A 7526-nucleotide genomic window follows, 5' to 3' on the forward strand; every position below is an offset into this window, starting at 1 on the left:
TACTAAACCTGCTCAGCAAGTTCATCAACGGACTTTCAGTTCTCATCTCTTACATTTATGGCTGTTTGTTATCATTTCCCTTCTACCCCTGCTGCCCTATAACCCAGGTTACACTCTCCTATTCTGGTTCTTTTGTCCTCTATCTACTCTCATGTATTCTAATTGCTCATCTCTCTATTCTGAGTCCTTGACACTTCCCCTCTCTGCTTTGTGTCTAGGTGATTTCATCCTTTGTTCTGATCTTGATGAATAGATAGATAATTATCTCTATAGATAATTTTTAATCTCTTGCAATTCTGAACCCTGAGGCTGTCTTACTGTGTAACCTAGTCCACTGACATCTACTCAATAAATATGTGTATATTATTTATCCTTCACTGAATCCATACCTGAAGTATCCACAAATTTTGTAGATCAAATATGGGTTTGCACCCAGTAAATGGCCACAGAAGTATTCCAAAATTGACATTTATTCATGAAAAATCCATTTAGGAATTATATTCTACACCATAAATTGGCCTTTCACACATTCTTCAAACACTGCTGAGGTCCCAGATCTGAAAGAAATGTAAGATGAGAAAGCTCTTTCAAATTTTAAAACTTTTAGAAGCCAAGGGTTTTCAATTAAATGTCACAATCACTCCTCTTTAGAAACACTGCTCTAAAAAATTCCTTCAAACATACTTTGTTATACACTTAAAAATTGAATTAAGAGGAGTATTCTAATAGTTCAGATAATTTTCTCTGATCTACTAAGCATAATATGGTATCCTAAAGATCTATCACTATCTTTGATTTGTTTACGTATAATCAGTCTATGTAAATAATTTTTTAAAAAATCCCTACTGACACGTTCCTGATTTAAATCATGAAATTTCTTAGTTTAAATCTTAAATCCTGATTTAAATCTTACATTTAAGATTTCACATGCAAATTTCACATGCAATTATTTTACTTATTTTACATATAAATATTTCATGTGTAATTACATATGCAATTATGTGATATATGTATGTAAATTTTAGTGTTTACTTATTAAATCTTAATTATATAAATTAAATAAAATATAAAGTAGAGATTTATATTTAAAACTTAAATAAAGTCATCAATCATAGCTAAAAGGCTGTTACAAGTCTCAGTCATGTGGGTGAATATGATCTGAACAATGATTACAATGGTAACTGTTGTTGTTCAGTCACTAAGTCATGTCTGATTTTTGTGACCCTCATGGACTATAACATGCTAGGCTCCTCTGTCCTCCACTATCTCCCAGAATTTGCTCAAATTCACGCCCATTGAGTCAATGATGATATCTAATTTTCTCATCTTCTGCTGCCCCCTTCACCTTTTGCCTTCAGTTTTTGCCAGCATCAGGGTCTTTCCCAGTGAATCGTCTCTTCAGATCAAGTGGCCAAAGTATTGGAGCTTCAGCTTTAGCATCAGCCCTTCCAATGAATATTCAGGATTGGTTTCCTTTAAGACTGACTGCTTTGATATTTTTGCTATCCAAGGGATTCTCAAGAGTCTCCTCCAACACCACAGTTTGAAAGCATCAATTCTTTGGTGCTCAGCCTTCCTCATCACCCATGTTCATCTGTGTATGACTACTGGAAAAAATATAGCTTTGACCTTTTTTAGCAAAGTGATGTTTCTGCTTTTTAATAAGCTATCTAGATTTGTAACAGCTTTCCTTCCAAGGAGCAAGCATCGTTTAGTTTCATAGCTGCAGTCACTGTCCACAGTGATTTTGGAAACCAAGAAAATAAATTATCTGTCACTGCTTCCACTTTTCCCTGTTCTATTTGTCATGAAGCAATGGGACAAGATGGCATGATCTTAGTTTTTCTCATATTGAGTTCAAGTCAGCTTTTTCACTCTTCCCTTTTACCCTCATCAAGAGACTCTTCAGTTACTCTTACCTTTCTGCCATCAGAGTGGTATCATCTGCATATCTGAGTTGTTGATATTTTTCCTGGCAACCTTGATTCCAGCTTGTGATTCATCCAGCTCAGCTGGATGATGTACTCTGCATATAAGTTAAATAAACAGGGTGGCAACTGCTAGATTTAAAGCGGATAACCAACAAGGACCTGCTCCACAACACATGGAACCCTGTTCAATGTTATGTGGCAACCTGGATGGGAGGGCTATTTGGGAGAATGGATACATGTATATGTATGGCTGATCCCCTTTGATGTTCACCTGAAACTATCACAACATTGTTAATTGGCTATATCCCAATACAAAAAGTTCAAAAAATAAATAAGCAGGATGACAATATACAGCCTTGTCATACTTCTTTTCCAGTTTTGAACCAGTCAGTTGTTCCATGTCCAATCCTAACTGTTGTTTCTTGGCCTGCATACAGGTTTCTCAGGGCACAGATAAGGTGATCTGGTATTCCCATCTCTCTTTTTTTTTTTCCCAAGAGAAGGACCAGAGGGTGTTTTAATGTGAGAAAGGATATTGCCATGGCCACAATGATTTGTTTAAGGCAGAGGGTTTGCCCTCCCATCACCATGGTATTTTTTTTTTATCCCATTGCTTTTTATTTTTATTTTTTTTGAATTTTCCACATTTTGTTGTGATTTATACAGTCAAAGACTTTAATGTAGTCAATAGAGCAGAAGTTTTTTCTAGAACTCCTATGTTTTCTCCATGATCCAACAAATGCTGGCAATTTGATCTCTGGTTCCTCTGCCTGTCCTTCCAAGGATGAAACTGAAGCTCCTACCACTAATGCATGATTCCTGAAGCTGTACTTAGGCTCGTCCCCTGCAGACTACCATACTCCCTTGACAGTATGCCCTTTACTATAGCATACTGTCATAATTTCAGGGCTGCATTTAACTTGTCTCTTAGATTTTATAGATATTTTAGTTTTATGAAACTGTTAATATACAAAGAAAACATAGTTTGAGTTACTATAACTAATAGGAGGATCTCCTTATGAACCTCATGAGTCTCAACCTGCTAGACAGAAGTACGCTTTAAAACAATCAGATGTATAGAACAGACTTTTGGGCTCTGTGGGAGAAGGTGAGGGTGGGATGTTCAGACAGAACAGCATTGAAACAAGTATACTATCAAGGGTGAAACAGATCACCAGCCCAGGTTGGATGCATGAGACAAGTGCTTGGGGCTGGTGCACTGGGAAGACCCAGAGGGATGGGGTGGAGAGGGAGGTGGGAGGGGGGATCGGGATAGGGAACACATGTAAATCCATGACTGATTAATGTCAATGTATGGCAAAACCACTACAATATTGTAAAGTAATTAGCCTCCAGCTAATAAAAATAAATGAAAAAAATGAAAATTAAAAAACTAAAAAATAAAACAATCTGGAGCTCTTGATCTCATAATTTGTACAGTATTTCAGGTAATGTAGTCTATGGGACAAAAATGCGTCCTTTCAGATATCCTCCCGTTTCCATGTTCTCTAAAGCTGGCCTTTGACTGAAGTAAGGGCATTTGATATTTTCTTGCGGTAACTATGTGGGTCATGACTTTCATTCATTGACCTTCATCTGTACTCTGAACTGAAGATCTCTGAAGTACAATTTGTCCCATCCCAGTGCATTCAGCTGTTCCATGTGGAGAAGACACAAACTAGACAAAGCCATGTGCTTATTCATTATAATTTCTATATTGTAGGACTTCTGTAAGACTATATCAATAGAATATAGTTAGCGATACCATAATTAGAGATCAATGTTGATTTTCCATTATCAAGTATAACAGGAGTGAATATTCTTCTACACACATAGTATCAATTTATATCCAGATAAAACATGAGATGCCATGTGGAATTTATGTGTTCTTTTTTTTTTTTATTGGAACCATGAGATTCCATCAAACCTTATGTTAAGAACTGAAAAAACTTTGGAGAACTCTAGCAGTTCAGTGGTTAGGATTCCATGCTTCCACTGCTAGGGGCACAGGTTCAATCTCTGGTCAGGGAATGCTCATGTCCTCTGGTACAGTGAAAAATAAAATCCCAATGGGGTTATGTAGTTTCACCCCTGCCAACAAAGAATTATGTCAAAATATATCAGATATGCCAAAATGTTACATAAACTGACATTACCCTCTATTACATTGTCATCAACTACTTTTAGCTAAAGCTGTTGAAAATATTTCATTTTACTTTTCTAGACCCTGCCCCACAGGTGCTTGGAAAACTTTCTTTCAACCTTTTGTATTTTCTCTATCACCTTCTATTTTACTTTTCCTTACCTCTTGTTCCCTCTTTCAACAGCTCCGGAATTCACTTCATGCATTATGCATCTCCATGAATGGCAGCACTGGCAGGAAATCTCATTAGCTATTTACTAGTTGTTTGAACAGTTGTAAAAGCCTTCCAGACATTTCCATGCATTCGTGAGTATCCTAACCTTTAGCTCCTAAAGACACTGTTGTCCAAACTACACAGTACAAAGACTCTTCATATTACTGGTAATCCATTTGTTTATTTTGTATGGTAATAGCTTCTTTAGAAAAATTGCATGTGACCCCATTGAGATACAGTGAGGTTTTTCCCACATACTATAATTTTTTTTCCTAGTTGGTGTTTTCAGGTAATCTGAAAATCCTGTCTATTGAACTGAACTATTGAAGTTATTTTTAGTGTACTCTTGTTCTGATATTAATCAGACTAGATATTAATTTGGATCTATGCTGATAGTTTTTAATATCTCTATTCATTTATATCATCCTACAAGTAAACACGAAGTTTCTGGGTCAGCAAGACTATTGTAGTGATAAACACATCACTTCCTCATGCCTCAATCTTTTCCCTTTCTGAAGCTGCAGGATGACTAAGCCTGAGGCACAAAGGACTTCTCTTGTACCATAGGAGAAAAACCCTAGACTTAGGAATCCTGCAGCTTAAATAGGAATAGGAGAGCTGTTTGGTTGTCACCTCACTTTCTGGGAGAGAAAATGAAAACTGCTCCACTAGAATGTAAATGGCTAGCTCTATGACTCGGAATTTCATCCCTCTTTGAATGTGAACAACCTCTCTGGAAGAGAAAGGGGGCAGTCTCTATCACAGAATGAAAGAAATTGATTCCAGGGAAATAAGACTTATTACTCTCTGAATGGGAGAAAATCACTCTAGGTCTAATACTTTTTAACTTCCAAGGACCGTTCTTTAATTCAGGTTGAACATTTATTTGCTTAGAAAGCCCTAAGTAGAAACATGAAAATATTCACTTCTGCACAGAACCTTGGGTACACTGAGTGCACCCGAGTACAGGATCAGACAGCTGTAGATATATTAGGTCGGAGATAAGTAAATGACAATCTTCAGATACTACTTTTAAACCTGAGAAGCAGCTTAATCTTCATCTACCGAGCACTATCAAGCCACAAAACTGGGAGTGCAAATTGCCCAAGTCTAGCATTTTCTAGAAGCACACATGTCATGCCTCATCTTTCTGCTAAGTATCCTTTCTATAAACCAGAATATGGATAAATGAAAGAATGATATGTTAACCTCTCTCCCAAAATAACAGTTTTCTTCCATTGTTTAGTCCTTGACAAAACCTTAAACTATTAATCACCATTATAATATGTTTGTAAATCACACAATTCAAATTATAATGTCTTTAGAGTTCATAGATATATTGCTATCCATAGCCCAGTAAAATATTTTCTCTGTAGGCTTATCCTTTTAAAAATGAATGAATAAGTTCAATGAACTTCATGGTGATGAAGAATGTAGTCTCTTTATATTGGGAGTTTATATGAAAATATGGCATATGTAATTTAGGTCTAGAAAGATCACCATAGTAGATGTTTGAGAGTTGTGCTAAGATAAACTTCAGAGGGTGGTTTAAACCATAATCTTCAAGACCAAGTAAGTGATGCCTCTTTGGGCCAATTAAGTCAGATGGTATGAGTGGGTGTTAATTTAGGAAAAACAAGATCAAGACCAGGAATGCCAAAGAAAGGTAAAACTAAGGTTCAGGTTTCATAACGCACACCCTATCTGCTTGAATTACACCTTTGGAATGAGTGTGAAGATCATTCTGTAAGAAGGCCTTCTCTCTTATTCTGTCTACTTTGAAATATAATTGACATCCATTAATTTATACATATTTGAAAGGTACAACTTTATGAGTTTTACCACTTGTGTACATGCAGAAAACTAACATCCTAATCAAGATACCAAACACTGTCATCACCCCAAAACTTCCCTTATGTTTCTTGTTAATTTATCCCTTCATAGTTTTCCATAGCCAAGCACTGATCTAATTTTAGTCATCATAAATCAGTTTTCACTTTCTATAACTTTGTATGTCAAGTAATACAGTAGATATTCTTTTTTGTCTTTTTAAAAATAATGTCTTTCTAAATTCCGTATATATGTGTTAGTATACTGTAATGTTCTTTATCTTTCTGGCTTACTTCACTCTGTATAATGGGTTCCAGTTTCATCCATCTCATTAGAACTGATTCAAATGAATTCTTTTTAATGGCTGCATAATATTCCATGGTGTATATGTACCACAGCTTCCAGAAGAAGAGACGCAGAAGTACAGAACAGACCTTTGAACTCTGTGGGAGAAGGTGAGGGTGGGATGTTTCGAAAGAACAGCATGTATATTATCTGTGGTGAAACAGACCACCAGCCCAGGTGGGAGGCATGAGTCAAGTGCTCGGGCCTGGTGGGCTGGGAAGACCCAGAGGAATCGGGTGGAGAGGGAGGTGGGATGGGGGACCGGGATGGGGAATACGTGTAACTCTATGGCTGATTCATATCAATGTATGACAAAACCCACTGAAAAATTAAAAAAATAAATAAGTAAATAAAAATGGGGGTAAAGCAAAAAAAAAAAAATTAAAATAATGTCTTTCGTTTATTCAGATTATATTCAGAAGTACAAAGAAAACAGAGTTTCTTTTCCATTAAAAAAAATGCAGTTTTCATCTAACTTCCCCTTCCCCAGGTATCTGGGCAAAGGAAGGTGGTAGAGGCCAGTACAGAATAATAAATTTATTCCAATATGGTAACATTTCTCCATTATAGCAGATTGCATGTATTTTAAATTTACACATTTTCTGTTAGAATGTTCAGTTCTCTCAGATATACCATTTCCCCTGCTTTTCTGCAAATTTCAGTGCTTCTATCCAAGCCAACCAGGAGTGATAGTGGAAAGTCATGAAGCTTAAGCTTCAAGATCCTCATTTGCATAAGCCCATTCCAGGACTCTCTAATTTACTCACAAGGTGATATATTTTTATGGAATTTGCAGAATCCATGTGTATTAACCACAATTGATGAAGACAATTGGATGTTTCCACTTTTATTTCCTCTCTGTCATTGTTATCCTTCTGTTAACGAATGTTGGTATGGCCATGGGAAGTTCTGGAATTTGACTATGGACACTTAACTGAGAATTTACATAGTCTAAATATGCAATAATGTATTTTTGTAGTTTGCAGTAATTTCTGTGTAAGTAAGTTATTTATAAAAGTCTTAAAAGACTTCTATAAATAATGTAGTCAGTGTAGAGAGTATT

Source organism: Muntiacus reevesi, chromosome 2 (assembly GCF_963930625.1).
Source record: "Muntiacus reevesi chromosome 2, mMunRee1.1, whole genome shotgun sequence".
NCBI lineage: Eukaryota > Metazoa > Chordata > Mammalia > Artiodactyla > Cervidae > Muntiacus > Muntiacus reevesi.